This window comes from Mustela lutreola, chromosome 7, assembly GCF_030435805.1.
Source record: "Mustela lutreola isolate mMusLut2 chromosome 7, mMusLut2.pri, whole genome shotgun sequence".
In the NCBI taxonomy this organism is placed as follows: Eukaryota; Metazoa; Chordata; class Mammalia; order Carnivora; family Mustelidae; genus Mustela; species Mustela lutreola.
The window spans coordinates 137,854,049-137,871,679 of NC_081296.1; positions in this window are offsets into that span (position 1 = coordinate 137,854,049).

Below are 17,631 nucleotides of genomic sequence, written 5' to 3' on the forward strand. Positions count from 1 at the left end.
GAAGGCAGAGGCTTTAACCCACTGAGCCACCCAAGCGCCCCTATCTTGATTCTTTTAATAAACTTTTTATTTTGGAATTATTTTAGAATACTAGAAAAGTTGCAAAAATAACACAGAGAGTTTTCATATACCCTTCCCCAGTTTCTCCCAACAGCACATTTGTCAAAACTAAGAAACCACTTTGGTACACTACTAACTAAACTCTGTATTGTGATTTTGCCAGTTTTCCTACCAATACCCTTTTTCTGGTTGAGGATCCAGTCCAGGATACACATTGCATTTTGTAGCTCTTTTGTTTGTTTGTTTGTTTGTTTCGATGTTTATAATCACTTAATGAACGTTCCAAACATACCTTCACTGTGTTACAGGTGAGTTTCATGATGATGGAAGCTGATGAACTACGCACCCAAGTGAGCACATGATTCACTCATGGTTTCCCAACACCTGGATATCAACCAGAAAGATTCAGCAGGGAATAGCATGATCACTCAACCAGAGGCTCCTTGGGATTCTTACTTTCCTTCTTCCTTCTCTTCTTCCTCCACCCCTTAAGGACCTTCTGCAAGGGTATGGATGCTCAGGATGGGAGAAGGGGCTTGGAAGGGTGCCATCATACCAGTGCAAATGCATTTTATAGCTCTTGATTTTTAAGGACGATTATTCTTCAGGCATGGGTCAATGCTGCCTCTTTTCCTGCTTGCTGCCAATGCTTTCGATATTTCATGGTTCATTAGCACCTGCTCTGGAGTGTGAGCAGGGGAAGGAAACAATTTTGAAATGCAAATTAGCCAAATGTTGTTATTTATTGGTTGGTGGCCATTAGCTCAGTTGCTAATAAGGCCAAGGTTATTGTAGATGAGTCAGATGGCTTTGCAATGACAGGGGAAATTTTGACCTGTGGCCATTATTTGCTCCCTCAACCTTATCCAGCTTCTCTTAAATGCAAACTTTCTGCCAGAAGGGGTAATGATAGGACCCCCTTTTACTATTACCTTGCTACTTAAAGTGTGGTTCATGGACCAGCAGCAGAAGCATCACCTGAAGCTTGTTAGAAATGCAGATTCTCAGGCCCTGCTTGGGTCTAAGAATCAGAATATTCCTTTTAACAGAATCCCCAGGTGATGAAGAAGCATGGTCAATCAATAAATGTTGATTGAGAACCTACCCTGTGTACGGTGCTTGAGTCTCAGAAGAGAAAAGGAAGCACATCTTGCTATCATAGAGCATACAGCCGAGTAGGGATTCCAGACAAGCAAAATGATAATTACAATTACAAAGGCATTTGCAGGGCTCCTGGGTGGCTCATTCAGTTGGGTGTTCAACTCTTGATCTCAGTTCAGGTCTTGACCTCAGGGTCATGGGTTTGAGCCCCATATTGTACTCCTCACTCCTTAGGCTCCATGCTTGTCGTGGAGCCTACCTAAAAAAAAAAACAAAAACAAACAAAAGAAACCTTCCCCCCACCCCCCATCCCCACAAAAAAAGCTTGTTAGGTTAGATCAAAGTCTGCAATGATAGGGTATAGCTAGAGAACAAGAGAGGGCCTAATCTTGAACTGGGGGACCAGAGGATTTTCAGAGAATATCATATTTGAGCTGAGACCTGAAGAATAAAAGATTCAGCCACTTGAAAGAGGGAGGAAGTACAGAGAGTGGAGGAAAAGCAGGTTGGAGTGGAGGACTCTGGAGCAAAGGAGAGACCATGGAGTCTCCTGAGAATTACACATAATGTAACGGCTACAACATCCAGTGTCGGCACTGGGAATATTTGAAGAGGATGATCCAGGGGTTTCCTTCTCTCTGTATTCAACAGCATCATCAACACATATTATTTTAAGATTTTATTTATTTATTTGACAGACAGAGATCACAAGTAGGCAGAGAGGCAGGCAGAGAGAGAGAGGAGGAAGCAGGTTCCCCGCTGAGCAGAGAGCCTGATGCAGGCCTTGATCCCAGGACACTGGGATCGTGACCTGAGCCGAAGGCAGAGGCTTTAACCCACTGAGCCACCCAGGAGCCCCAATAAATAAAAATTTTTTAAAAAGAAAAAGGGTATGTGAGTCCCATGGAGCTGGGGGTGATGCCAAGGTCAACAACAATGGGCCTGAAATGGGAAGCACAGATATTCATTTTCTACTGCCCTGTAACAAATCACCACAAACTTCATGGCTTAAAATGACACCCACATATTAGCTGGCAGTTCAGCAGGTGAGAAATCCAGCAGGAGTGGTTGGGCTCACTGCTTAGATTCCCATAAGTCAAGGTATCAAACAGCTGAGCTTTTATATGGAGGCCCCAGGGAAGAACCAACTTCTAAACTCCTCCAGGGATTGCTGGCAAAACCCAGTTCCCCATGACTGTAGACGTGAGCTCCCTGTGTCCTCTCCTGCTACCAGCCAGGGTCCACCTTCTGCTCCTAGACAGTGCCCACGTTCTTTCCCAAGTGGCCCCTTAAAGCCAGCAACACTGCATCTCATCTCCCTGGTGCTCTGAGTCTCCCACCTCCTTGGCTGGGGCTGGAGACAGAGAGCTCTCCTCTCCCCACATGCCGTGAGATTAGATCCGGCCCACCTGGCTCATCTCCCTGGAATCGGGTCCCCTGTGCCACAACCACAGGTGATCTCTCAACCTGTTCAGGGGTTTGGGGATTAGGACACCTGTGGGGGTGGGGCGGGGGGCCATTTCAGAAATTCTGTCTGTGGCAGGAGCTGGAAATGTAAGTGGAGGTTTGGAATCCTACCTGGTAGGCCTTGGTCAGCAACCAAGTTTTCCATAGAGACTTGTGGCAAAGCACAGATGGAGTCTGCCCTCTGATGAGCCCCTGGGAGGTATGCCTATGCACCGTGGTGACTGCACATGGTCGGAGGAAGTCTTCTATCCACCCGTGTTTTTGCTGATCTCCTGTGGGATTCTGGGGATCATGGCTACCTCTGGGGCCAAACTCTTCTTTCCCCTGAATTAGATCAAGATTTGACTCTTCTCACCATCCTGATAAAGGGGCCCTGTTTTGTCCCACAACATCCAGATCTGGAGATGAGTCCCATTCCGCTCTTGGCACAAAAAGCCACTCATGGTGAGCAGACCTTACTGAGGTCTGAGATACACACCCTAGAGTCCCCCTGATAGCACTTAGACATATCTCTCCTTTGAGGTCCTTCATGATGCTTGGCTCTCTCCCCCTCTCTTCTCCCAGCTTCCCTTCCTGTACCGCTTGACTTCTTCCTTGCTCTCAGGAGCCAACCCGTCTCTCCCTTTATCACACACACAGCAGTTCTGTTCCCCCCAGCTCCAGACCTTCTTTTCACAGCTGAGGTTTGGCTAAAGCTTTGGTGTCACTGCATGGAAGGATCTAGCAGATTCGCTCAAGTCAAGACCACCCTCCTCCCAAGTTTTTGTCTGCCCGTGGGAGCGAGGTTGAAGGTGGTTCCCTCCTTGCAGTTTCAGGTGCTATGGACTCAAGTGCCAAGTGTAACGGGGGCACAGGGTTGGAGCACCTCCCAAGCAGATCAGAGAGGTCTAGTTAGGAACAAGAGGCAGTCCTCCTCTCTGCCGTTCTATCAACAGGACCCTGTCTAATGAAGACCTTCATCTTCATTACTTGACACTTAATCTTCTTTCAAGATTAATCTTAATCTTCTTAATCTCCTTCCTCACTCTCTTCCTTTTAAAGATTTTATTTATTTATTTGAGGGCAGAAGGGCAGAGGGAGAGGGAGAGAACCTCAAGAAGACTGCACACTAAGAGTGGAACCCAACTTCTGCCTTAACTTCTGCTGCGAGAGGTTATAAAAGCGGCACTTTTCACTAAATAGACTTTCAAAAAATACTCTCATGGTTAGCATCCACGTTGCGATGGATTGAGGGGTCTGAAGCCACATGCCCCTTAGCACATGGGCTTTTCTAGGTTAATGTTCCCAAAGTGTGCTACAAATATCCCTAATGATACATGAACCCTCCTCTGTGGGAGGATTTTGGATAGTACACAGGTGAACAGTAACAGAATTTTAATAGACGTGTATTAATTTTAATGGGTACTAGAAGAAAATTGATAGATAGCATACCAGACCTGATTTCATGAATCAGGGATAACATTAATTGTTCATAAACAATTATTCACAAACACTATTGTTTATGGCAAGACTAGAGTTAGGGTAGATAGCCAAGTACTCTAGCAGAACATATTGATTTTATGGAAAATACTTAGTAAGTAACAGGTGATATACAACTTTGGCAAAAACCATGAGAATGGTGTTCAAATGACTGTTTGGGAAATTCTTTCCCAGTGACTCATTTTTGGGAGTCCCCTCCCTATAAAAAGAGGGAAAAGGAACAACTTGAGATAAAAAATCCTATTCTCAGGGCACCTGGGTGGCTCAGTCCATTAAGTGTCTGCCTTAGGCTTGGGTCATGATCCCACCATCCCGCAATCGAGTCCTGCATCAGACTCTGTGCTCTGCGGGGAGTCTGCTTCTCCCTCAACCCCTCCCCCTCTGGTGCTCTGTCTCTCTTGAGCGTGTCCTCTCTTAAATAAATAAAATCTTTAAAAAAAAAAAAATCCTCTTCTCCAATCTGTACCAGACCCCACTCCCAAAGACCACCATTCCTTTTAACTCCAGATATACTGAAAGGTCTGAATTTCTCTGCAGTGTCATAGAGACAGAACACCCGGAGCCGCAAGTAGGTTATCACACATCAAGGTTGGATCAGCCCATCAGTGGCACCAGAGGGTGGGGTGGGGAGGAGAAACTGCAAAATAAGCCTGGCTCCAGGAACAGCCTGTATTCAGTCAGCACGGAGCCGTTAGCTCAGAAATACCGGACTTGGGTGTGTTTGTTATGGAGACTTACTACGGCAAAAGGGAGGGTGAGAACCTGGGATTTACTCTCCCCAAAGGGAAAGCTGGCAAGGTCATCTCCCAAGGGTCCCTGTCAAAAGCACAAGCCCCAGACGCACTGACAAAATAAGGGGACAGCGAGGAGCCACCCTACCTCCTTGTCCTTATTTTCATCCCTCTGACCGCAGGAGAGATACTGCAGATATATGACTCCAAATGTAATGAGTACAAATTGCAACTACTCCAAAGCTGTACCCTGATAATGCTTAACTGCAGCAGCAGGGAGATAAGACAAGAGACTGGACTGGAGGACATTTAGGAAAAAAGGGTCTAATAGGTCAGTGATTTCCAAACGCCCATCTACAGACCGGTGTCCGGCTGGCTAAAAATAATCACCTATATTGTGGATGGGCGTGTTTTTAAAATTTTTTTCCAGCTTTATGAGATATAATTGACATAAACATTGTGTACAATTGTTGATTTGATATACTTACATATTGCAAAATGATTACCACCATAAGATGGGTGTGTGTTTTACTCCTTGTCACCACCCAGGACAAGTTCTGGTTCAGGTTAGAAATGGATTCATGGAGGGGCTCCTCGGTGGCTCAGTTGGTTAAGTGTCTGCCTTTGGCTCGGGTCATGATCCCAGGTTCCTGGGATCAAGCCCCCTGCATCGGGCTCTCTGCTCAGCAGGGAGTCTGCTTCTCCCTCTCCCTCGGTCTGCTGCTCTGCCTACTTCTGCTCTCTCTCTCTGTCCATCAGATAAATAATTAAGATCTTAAAAAAATAATAATAAATGGACTATTGGAATTGGTATTTTTAAAAGGTGTCTGATGGTCCTGCTGTTCAGCCTAGTTTGCAGACTACATTTTGAGCATTTGAGACTCACATCTGGTTGCTTCTGCTTCCTTCCTCTTCCCACTGGCCCAGCCTGGCTCATTCCTTCCATGTTGGGTGACTCTGACAGTTTACTAACCCATCTCCTACCTCTCTCTTTCTTTAAACACTTTAGAGCCAAACCAATGACTGTAAAGGACAGAAAAATCCTATAAGAAAGAGAAACAGGATTTAGTGTTCAAAAAGACCATTACCTCTTGGGAAAATTCATGGAACCTCTCAAATCTGCAATTTTCCTCATTTTAAAGTAATAAATGTGCCCATGTTATTGGATTTTTGTAAGGATCAAATAAACCTATTGATTCAAGGACCTAGTGACATGTGGTCTATGTTAATCGCATCATTTCTATGCTTAGAAGCATCCAGTGGCTCTTACATAAAGCATCCCATGGTTGTCTGGCTGGTTGTTCTTCCTTTAAGAACTCTTTTCCTTTCCCTATTCCGCAAAATTCTGGAAGACAATGCATCCCAGATCCTCTAAGGTGGGCACAATCTAAGCCAATCAGACTCTTCTGGAAATCTGGATTTTGAGTGGGGATTCAAGGATGGGAGGTTTGAAGTTGAGTCATGAGTTCATCCCCTGGAGATCCCCTCTTGCCTGGTCAGTTCTTCCTTCAGTTCCGTAAATTCCCCGATGTCCTTCCAACAGATTGCCCATTTTTCCCTTTCAGTTAACCCAGAATTGGTTCCTGCCTTCTGAAACCGAAGAGCCCTAATTAACAGAGCTCATCGCCTACAGAGTGAAGCATGCGACCTTCTCACCCTATGTTACAAATTCTCCACATTGTGTTTGTATCTCACTTGACGATCCTTCCCTCTCTAAACTTCAGCCTCTATGTGACAATCCCTGCTGGCTAGTTATTAAACTACTTGCATTTTATGGGCAAGGAGGGTTTCTAACTCATCTCTGTCCCATGCTAGATGGCTTGATGTATTTTGATCAGATTTAATTGCGGACCAACTCTGACGTTTAAAAATAGCAAAAGGCATTCTGTGGCTCTAAGCAGAAATGGTTGCCAGAGATTAAGATTTGAGAAAATCTGGATATAAACCAAATTCTGGGGATTTTTTTTTTTTTTTAGATTTTGTTTATTTGAGAGAGAGAGAGAATGCGTGCACATATACAGGAGGAGGGGCAGAGGGAAGAGGGAGAAGCAGACTCCCTGCTGAAGTGGGAGCCTGATGCAGGGCTGAACCTGGGACCCTGAGAACATGACCTGAACCGAAATCAAGAGTTAGAAAGTCCACCCTACTGAGCCAACCAGGTGTCCCTCTATGAATATTTTTATTTTATCTTTTTTTTTAAAGATTGATTTTATTTATTTATTTGTTTATTTATTTATTTATCAGAGAGAGAGAGAGAGAGAGAACAAGCACAGAGAGTGACAGAGGGATTAGCAGGCTCCCCACTGAGTAGAGAGCCGGATGTGGGACTTGATCCCAGGAGTCTGGGATCATGACCTGAGCCAAAAGCAGATGCTTCACCAACTGAGCCACCCAGGTGCCCCTCTGGGGATATTTTTAAAGCATATTCTAAAGGTATATTCTAGTCCTTTAGTTAGAAATTAGATTTGGAAGTTTAAGATAGAGGATCCAAATGAACTAGCCCACTGATGGTCAACGAGGCCAAACGTCTTTGGGTTTACATATAACCCTCTGGGTTATGCATTTGGATGTTCAGAAAGGTTATTTGTACCCTCAGGACATTCTGATGACCCAGGAAATCTTACTCATAAGTAGTTAGTTTTGAACACTTAAATCAAACTATAACTTTTTTTAATTAAAAGAGTGCAAATTCTTAACTGATCACCAATAAAATTAAGAAACAAGATTTTAAGTTGATTTTAAGTTGATCTAGTGGCAAAACTATTAATAAATTCTCTTTCCTTTCCTTACCTGTTTTGCTCCCTCTGCTAAATTAGCTCCAGTCACCATTTAGTCATTGTTTTCTGGGTCCATGTTCACTAGAGGCTTTTTTATTCCCTGAGAGTAGAGAGAGAAAATGATTAAGGTAATTTCTCATTCCAGAATGATGCAATGACCAAGACAGCCTTGGAATCCAATGAAATTATAACCTGCTCTGGCACTTGCTAGTACTTTAACTTGGAGTGAGTAATTTTCCTTTTCCAGGTCTCAGTTTCTTTATCTGTACAATGGGGACAATAACATTGCCCCCCCCACCCCCGCCCCCAGATCCAAGATTTTGATCCTGTTGGTGGCTGTGGGTCCTTGGAATTTTGTTAACAGTGGGTAGATATGAGGATCAGATGTATGAAAAGCCCTAGAACTGTGCCTGGAATCAAGTCAGTGTTCAATAAATGTTTCTTTCCCTTCTCCTTCAATGCTCTCTTCCCTAATATCTTCCATTCTTTTCCATTCCAGACCTCTGATTGCATTATATACAAGAATTATGCACATAAAACACATGCTTTTGATGTGTAAACATATTCTTTGTACATATTCACTCATTTGTTCAACAAACAGTTATTGGGAATCCATTTGTACTGGGCACTGTGATAACCAGCTCGATAAGTTCCTTGTTCTCATAGATCTTATCCTCTAGCTGGGGAGTGTCCCCTCTGATGAGGAGCTGCGGGTGTGGGGAAGGAAAGCCACATGGACCAATCAGGGAAGGCTTCTCTGGAAAGGAAGCCTTTGAGGCCCAGAGGAGAGCCAGCCTGGGGTAAAGTACCTTAGGCAGAGGGCACAGCAAGTGCAAAGCCCCTGGGAAGGGGCAGCTTGGTGCTTTTGAGAAACAGGAAGTGTCCAGTGCCAGGAGGGAGGAGAGTGAGAAGGGGGGATGGCAGGGCCCTGTTGGTCATGGTACGGTGCTAGGATTGAAATGGGACACGCTGGAAATGCTGAAGCAGGGAAGGAATGGGATCCGATTTAGGTTTAAAAAGCACCACTGTGGCTGCTGTGTTTCAGGGCGGATGGCAAAGGGCCAGGACGGAAGCCAGTGCACATGACTACATACACATGATACCAGGCAGGCATGTGGACTCCCAGAGTCAGAAAGGAGTACAACGCGGCTCTGGTTCAGAGGTGTGGGTATTCCTGGGGCAGCCACCAGCCTGGGGACCACTGGTCCTCACCCCACCTACCCAGGATATTTTATATGCGTCCAGAGCTGGGAATCACTGAGTCCAGGTGAACTCTCTGGGGCCAGAGATCACTTTCCAGTTCTGACATCCCATTACTTCTACAATGCTCTTTATCGGTGGAGCTTCCCCACATGCCCACTTATGGGACCAGTCAGCAACTCTCCTGGGTGGCTCACTGGGTTAAGTGTCTGACTCTTGATTTTGAACCCGGGCATGATCTCAGGGTCCTGACATCAAGCCCCTGTGAGGGGCTCTGTGCTCAGCGGGGGAGTCTACTTGGGATTCTCTCTCCCTCTGCCCATGCCCCCGCTCTCATGTGTGTGCGCTCTCTCTCTCTCTCTCTCTCTCTCTCTCAAATTAATTAATTAAAAAAAAAGAAAAGGAAAGAGTTTGTCAGTCTTCTGGGTATGCCCTGCAGTCCCCCGCAGTTTTCCGTTCTGACAGATCCTTATAACCCAGGGTTGCTGTGTGTACTACTCAGAGCCCAGTCCCTGACCAAGTCCCCTGGAAGGAAGGTGAACCGATGAGTGTCCTCCCTGACCCAGTCTGCATGTATTACTGGAAAATTTGAGGACTAGAAGGGACTTTCACATAAGTAAATTCTAACTTAACCCTGGGTTGTTAGGGAGTGGAGGAGGGGACCAGACACTAAATATGGCCAGTCTTGTATTTCTGGAGCATTCTTAGAAGCTTGAGGTGGGAAGGGAACTTGATCACCTGCATTCTGGCAGGCTCTGTACTCTATAATTTACGGTCCTCACAATAGCTCCATGAAACAGTTGTTATTATTCTTTTAGAGATTAGGTAGCTGAGATTCAAAGAGCGAAAGTAACTTGGCCAAGGTCACACAGACGGTCAGTGCTGAGGGCCGGAGGAAAATCGAGTCAGCCCTGCACCCGTGCTGAGGCTCTGCCCACCACTGCCCTGTGCTCCCATTTGGTCTCCTTCCCTAGAATCTTCCTTCAATGGAGGGATAATCAGCATCACCCCTTTTCCCATGTCACCCCATCTGAGTCTAGGAGCCAGCTTTCCAATTCCTGCTACTCCTCACCTGGCACTGTGTGCCCCCTACCAGGACCCTGCCCCTCTGTCCCCTCTGTCCTCTTCCTCCCTGCGTGTTTCCGACAAACCTGGACCAGAGCATCAAACAACCCTACAGTATTAAGAAGGAACAAAGCATGGAAGTTAAAAGGTTGTCCATTTTGCTGACATGTTTTGATGGAGGAACAGAGAGAGGGAACTGTTTTTACTCTTGTGTCTTGACATATCACTGGTTGCTTTGCCTGGGTTGCTGTGATTTTGCATGCATACTCAACCCTGAGAAATTTCCCAGCTACTCAAGGCCTACAGTCACCTCTCACTTTAGGCAATGCCCCCCAGAGTTAGCACTTACATAGGAAATCAACTTACCCTATAAGGTTCTCTTGTTGTTGCATAGGACACGTTATAACAAGCTCCCCCACGCCCCCACACAGCCCTCATTAAACCAAGAGGTTAATTCATTTTGTTTTTTAAGATTTTATTTATTTGAGCGAGAGAGAGAGAGAGCACACACATGCGTGAGCATGAGCAGAGCCGTGAGAGGCAGAAAGAGAAGCAGACTCTCTGCTGAGCAGGGAGCCAGACTCCTAGCTGCATCCCAGGACCCTGCGACCATGACCTGAGCCCAAGGCTGATGCCTAACCTGACAGACTGAGCCACCCGAGCGCCCTTTAAGGGGTTAGTTTTATATGTCATTTGTGTTTCTCAACACCCTCAGTTGCTGATGGTTCTTGTCTGCCAAGTGATTGGCTGACCCTGTCCTAGGCCCGGACCATTCGATTTACACCTGAAAGGTAGCGCCACACCCTACTCCTAGACCTCACTGGACAGGGACTAGAGAAAAAAGCACGGCGTTTGCTTTCAAGTCACAGTTCAGTCTCTGGAGGAAGCCACTCCTGTAAGCAGCTTCCTCTCCCACCTGAAGGAAGCCTGGGGCTCCTGGCAGACCCCTCCCCCTTCTCCTCCCCCAGGAACTCTGGAGCTAAAGTCTTTATCTCAGGCACTCTCACGGGTTCTTTATGGGTCTTATCTTACTTCATTCTCCCAGCATACCTAGGTGGTGTTATTCCTGTTTCAGAGCTAAGGGCACTCAGGACCAGAAAGGGTAAGTAACTTGTTCCAAGGTATAGACCGGGAAGAGCAGAAATGAGTTTAGAACCCAGGTGTGCTGGGTCGCGAAGCGTCTGAGCATCTGAGACTCATTTCTGTGCTTCAGCTCAACCAGGATTCAAGGTTCCTCAAGGTGGAGACCAGGTTTGGGTTCCCCACAGACCTTAGCATAGGGCAGAGGCAGAGTGAGTGTTTGCTCAGTAAATTGTCAGAGGAAGTTCACCCTGATTACCTAGCGTGTGAGAACCAGTACTGGGGAAAGAGGAAGTGTTTGTGTAGTGATAAGGCCTGTGTGCTAGATAGTGGCTGCGGGCCGTGGGCCCGGGGCAAGAAGTGGGGGGATGGGCCGCCGAGTGGGTCCCCTAACAGGGGCTGATGGGAGAGTTAGGGGCAGCCAAGAGACCTAGAATTTGGGGAAGGTTGGGAGGGACACTGTGAGGATTGACTGGTTGTTGGTTTCCCTGACACTCAGGCCTACTGGATTCCCCCACTTGAAGGAGTGACAGAAGCAAGAAAGGAAGAGGGAGGCAGGCTCTCTGTGGAAACAAGGGCCACCTGGAGGTTGTGGGAGAAACCAGTCAGAGCGGCTGTGTGAGAGGCAGCAGTTGGCATTTGGGTTTGGGAGACCCCAGGGGTCGATGTGGGATTTGAAGGGACTTCTGGGAAGATGGAGGGGAAACAGGACTTGGTTCAGTACCTCAGAGAAGAGGACATTTTCTTGAAGGACCCCATACAAAGAAGGCAAAGCACGTTAGCAATGGCTCGGAGGGATCAGAGAAGATGGGATTTGGTGTGAGGAAGCTGGTTCAGAGAGATCTCGGGGCTTTACAAGGGTAATGCCTGACTGGAGGGCAGGGTGGGGTGGGAGGAGCGCAGGGAAGCAGTGGGAGAGGGGACCCAAGCTGATACTTCACATCTGCACCTCACCATTCACTGACTGTGGGACTTTGGGGAGATTTCTTAACCCTTCTGACCCTCAGTTTCCTTAGCCATAAAATGAGAGATAGTAGTAATACCAGCTACCGTTGGAATACCACGGCTACGCAGGTAAAATGAGATAAAGCATGAACTGAGTTCAGCACAATGCCTGGAAAAGAGAAAGGCTCCGTAAATATTAGCAGTAACTGATGATGGTGCGACGATCAGAGTTTGTTCCTGGGAAGGCGGGATCTAGGAATATAGTGGAAAAAAGAAGCCACTGGCAACCTCTTCTGTTTCATGACAACTTAGGTTCACTGAGGGCATCGTATGTACCAGACCCCGTTCTGTGTTGCAGACGTTTTGTTTCAGTTAATCCTCCCCATAACCTTCTGAGTAGGCACCATACTGAACCTCATTTGCACGAGGAAGCAAAAGCACAGAGGGTTTAGGTAAACAGTCTGAAGTCACACAGGTAGTAGGCAGCACAACTCCGGTATTCCGATGCCAGGCCCGCACACCAACGTCCTGCCTCTCATCAGCTTAAATAAATGTAAGACATCAGACAGCCAGCCAAGAATGGGCCATAGAGTTCACAGTGTAGCATGGGGCTTTTCAGACCTCTGGGATGTCAGAAACTTCCAGGAGATGATCTAAAATGCACATTCGAGGGCCCCCTGACCAGAAAGGCTGCATCTGGCTGCAGGGACAATAATAGGGGCTGGAGCAGGAAGATCAGAAATTTGTATTTTTTTAACCAGTCCTAGAGGGGTTGGTGGTCTGGAGGTAGGAGGAGAACACATGGACGATACAGAAATAACTAGACGGTCCAATGGAAATAATATCTGAGTGGCATGAAGTGACAAGGTCTCCCAGATAAGGTGGGATTTGACCAAGGCTTTTTAAAAAATTGAGATATAGGGATGCCTGGGTGGCTCAGTTGGTTAAGCAGCTGCCTTCGGCTCAGGTCATGATCCCAGCGTCCTGGGATCGAGTCCCACATCGGACTCCTTGCTCGGCAGGGAGCCTGCTTCTCCCTCTGCCTCTGCCTGCCATTCTGTCTGCCTGTGCTTGCTCTCTCTCCCTCTCTCTGACAAATAAATAAAATATTTTTAAAAAATAAAAATTAAAATAAATAAAAATTAAAAATTGAGATATAATGGACATATAGCATTATATTAATTTCAGATGTACAACATAATGATTCAATATTTGTATACATTGCAAAATGATGACCTGGGATTTAAGGATGGATAGTCTGCATTTGGAGGATGTATTGGCTTAAACTGTGTCCCCCAAAAGATATGTTGAACTCCTGATCCCAGGAACCTGTGAACGTGACCTTATCTGAAAAAAGGGTCTTTGCAGATGTAATTAGGTTAAGGATCTTGACAGGAGACTGTCCTGGATGATCTGGGTGGATCCTAAATCCAAAGGCAAATGTCCTTGTAAGAGACAGACAGAGGAGAGATGCAGAGAGAAGTCTGTGTGAAGACAGAGGCAGAGATGGGAGTTACGTAGCCACAAGCAAAGGAAAGCTTGGAGCCACCAGAAACCAGAAAAGGAGAGGAAGAATTCTCTAGAGTCTTCAGATGGAGTACCTCCCTGCTGACACCTTGATCTCGGACCTCTGGCCTCCAGACTGTGACACAATACATTTGTGTTGTTTTCACGATCCAGTTTATGGTGATTTGTTATGGCAGCTCTTGGAAACTAATACACACTTGTATCCTACCCACAGCATTCACCCCAGGGAGGTCTTTGTGATTAGACACTGAGCTATGGAAGCCACAGCCTGTGGACTTCTCAGCTGTGTTTGCTGGAACCCCAGCCAGGGCACAAGGCCCTAAAGGAAATTGATGGAGCACACCCATTAGGGACTTGGTGGCTTCACCTTTGCCAGCTTGTGACTTCTCCATTTCTCCTTGGATGAAGGCTTGTGAAAGTCAAAGAAAGTCTTAGTCTTCTGGCTTCTCATTTTACAAAGGGGGAAGTCACACTTAGAAAGCATAGTTTCCAGCCCAAGGTCCCCCAGTAAGTGGTGGCAGGGCAGGGCCAGGACCCCTGTCTAGAACATACATCTCCTATGGGATGTTCAGTCCATGGCTGTCCATGTGGGCTTGCCACAAAGCCCTGGTTATTATAATGCTGTAATGTTGTTACTTGAATTTCACTCTAAAAGACTCGATTATCTGCAACGAATTTGCTTGGTGGTCAGTCTTCTTGCCCTTGACCAACATGTGGGTGGTGGTGCCTGACCTCTGGCTTAGATATTCTGATGGTTCCCTTCCCCGTAGCTGGGTCTTCTGCTTTAGGGATGCAAGTTGAGCTATCTTTGGAAGCTGCTATCTGAAATGCAGAAGTTGGCCATCTGTAGGACTGAGAGCACTGGCTGTGGTCTGTGAAACACCAAATCTTGGAGAAGTATCTCTTTAGAAAAGTTATTAATACTTCCTTGTCCACGTGCCACAATGACTTTCTGCAAGGGAGAAGAAAAAGATTCCCTCGTGTGCCTGTGGAGAGCTTCCTCCTCATCTGAAGCCCTTGCTTCTCATTCCTTTCTCTCTGTAGCAGTTGAGCTGGTAGAACGTGGCCACCCAAGGAATAAGCCTTGTCCCCAAGCTGGTGTTCCAGGTACTCTACTTACCAGAGGGCTGATTTTGTGCTGTGTTCTAGGAGAAAGGACAGCAGGGCCTCAGCAGGAGAAATCAAGCCAAGAAATATTTATTGAGAGCACACTACTTAAAAGGCATTGATGGGGCGCCTGGGTGGCTCAGTGGGTTAAGCCACTGCCTTCGGCTTGGGTCATGATCTCAGGGTCCTGGGATCGAGCCCCGCATCGGGCTTTCTGCTCAGCAGGGAGCCTGCTTCCTCCTCTCTCTCTCTGCCTGCCTCTTTGCCTATTTGTGATCTCTGGCTGTCAAATAAATAAATAAAATCTTAAAAAAAATAAAAGGCATTGAAAGGTTAGGTGTTAAAAATAGGAATGGGGTTAATAAGGGTTAAGGTGGAACATTAGGGTTGAAAACTAATACTCCAACCTTAACCCAAGGAAGTTTTTAAAAAACCTGATGCCCAGGGGACACCCCATACCATTGACATCTGAGGGTGGGAGTCTGGCATCAACACTTTTCAAATACCCCAGATGATTTCAGTGGGCAGGACCATCAGGGAACCACTGAAATATGCTATTCCTAGGAATTATACCCAGATAACTCTTGTTTTCCGTGGTGTGGATGGGTTCTAGGTGGGTCCTAGGCATTGGCAGTTCTTAAAGAGCTGCTCAGGTGACTTCGGGGTGCAAAGGCAATTCAAGTGAAGTAGTAATGAGAAGTCATATAGGCATTATCAAGGTTCCTGCAGCCGGTGCTCTTGTCCCATCCATATGGCCTGTGTCTCTCACAATATGGAGGTTTGGTTGAAGAAGAATGAGTTTTGGTAGATTTCAGAGACAACTAGTGGTGGTGGACATCAGATGTTGCCTGCTTAGTAGCCTATCAAAGAAAATACATTAACCCGAAATGTTCTCAGAATCAAGAGAGAAGACTGGAAACAGTGTAGTCTTATGCTCCAGGTTACCCAGCTTTAAGGTCTTAGAGTACTTTTTTTTTTTTTTTTTTTTAAAGATTTTATTTATTTATTTGACAGAGAGAAATCACAAGTAGGCAGAGAGGCAAGCAGAGAGAGAGAGAGAGGGAAGCAGGCTTCCTGCGGAGCAGAGAGCCCGATGCGGGGCTCGATCCCAGGACCCTGAGATCATGACCCGAGCCGAAGGCAGCAGCCCAAACCACTGAGCCACCCAGGCGCCCCTAGAGTACTTTTGAAGTAATCCCAAGGCCTCTGAGGATCTGCATATGGACAAGCTTCAGGCATGGCTGTGTCTAGACGCAGAGTGTAGCTAATGTTTTGGGGTAGATGCATTTGGTTCTCTGTTAATCCTCCTTTGGAGAGTTTCAACTCTGGGGCTACTTGACAAAGCACTGAGTAATTTTCCCATTTCTTCTTTCTTTCCCAATACTTTTTTTCTTCTTTGTAGCATGAGTGGCCATAGACATAAGGTAAGTAAGGGCCCCTGCAGTTCCCATCTTACCTCCCTGACCCTACTTCCTTCTCTGCTAGAGTCCCACCTTCACAGCTCTTCTTTTTTGTCCCTTGGTTCTTCCACTACAACTAACTCAGTGGATTTCTCTTCATCTCATACCTTCCTTGAGATTTCCAGGACGTCACCTCTCTGCACGGGGCTCTAGGACTGGTGTTCTCCATAAACAAACAGTGCTTATGGGGCAGAGGAGATGCCTCCCATCTTCAACTCCCGAAGTTGGTCTTTTCAACTTCTGTTTACTCTCAAGGCATATGGGTAGTGTTGATGGTTCATGTGATGGCTCTTAAGCTTTCTGAAACTTGTTCTTTTGGGATACATTTTATATCCTTTACTTGCATCATCCCTAAAATTCTTCCTAATAATTTTTTTTGTTGTTAAATCCAGACTTTTGGGTGCTCTCAGCTCATATATATTACTATATATTACTAGAATGTTGATCCTGGTAATCAGGATTTACAGGCTGTAACATATAGAGCAGGGTCCCGATAGTTTATCTTGACATGTTGTATGAACAACAGTGAGGAAAGACATTAATTTTTATGGAGAACTGGTGAGCAGTTCTTGTTTCCCACCTAGGAAGATAAAACTTTAGCACCATGGGAATCTGGAGAGGAAGATAAGTCTTTTTTTTTTTTTTTTTTCTTCCCAAGTAAGTGAATCGAGGGGTGATGCTAATGGATGCTACCGGTTTCACACCAACTATTGACAACATCACAGATATTCTGGAAGACTTAAATTCACTTAAGCATAAAAGTTATATTATGAATATAAATGAGGATAGAAAAAAAGAATCTACTCAGTAGTGTGGGAACACAATAAAAAGTGCCGTTTTTTATCAAAAGTAATCACAACGATGTCTGAAAATTGGGGTGCAGTTAAGAACTTTCATTTCTATTCTCGACTCGAACACTGACTCACTGTATGGCTTGAAGCCAGTCACTTAACAGTTTTAAACCTCAGCTTCTCCATATGAAAAATGGCAATTAAAATACTAGATAGAGGAACTAGTATTTATTGAGCAACTGCTCTATGTTGATGTGCTAAATGCTTTATGTTGTATTCTGATTCATTCCCCAAATATTTATGGAGCACTTAGTAGTTACAGGGTATTGTACCTGTCCTAGGGATATATCAGGCACAAAACAAAGACCTGGCTTTCTCAGAGCTAAAATGCTAGTAGGGCTGGGTGAGAATAAATAAGAAAAGTAATATCAAGGGTGCCTGGGTAGCTCAGTCATTGAGCGGCTGCCTTCAGCTCAGGTCATGGTCTCAGGGTTCTGGGATTGAGTCCCACATTAGGTTCCCTGCTCAGTGGGGGGCCTGTTTCTCCCTCTCACTCTGCTCTGTGTGTCAAATAAATAAATGAAATATTTTTTTAAAAAAGAAAAAGAAATATCAAGGTACTTTTAAATATCAACGAGTGCTATATAGATAATAAAACTAGATCGTGGGACAGAAAATAACGCAGGGAAAGTGTTACTCATGCAGGGTGGGCTCTTTAGGAAGAGACATTGGAGTTGGAACCTGAATGATGAAGAGCAGCCTGCAGAGTCTGGAGTCCATGGGACAATATTTGGGAGAGAGCGTTCCAATTAGACAGTAAGTGCAAAGGCCCTGGTGCCCT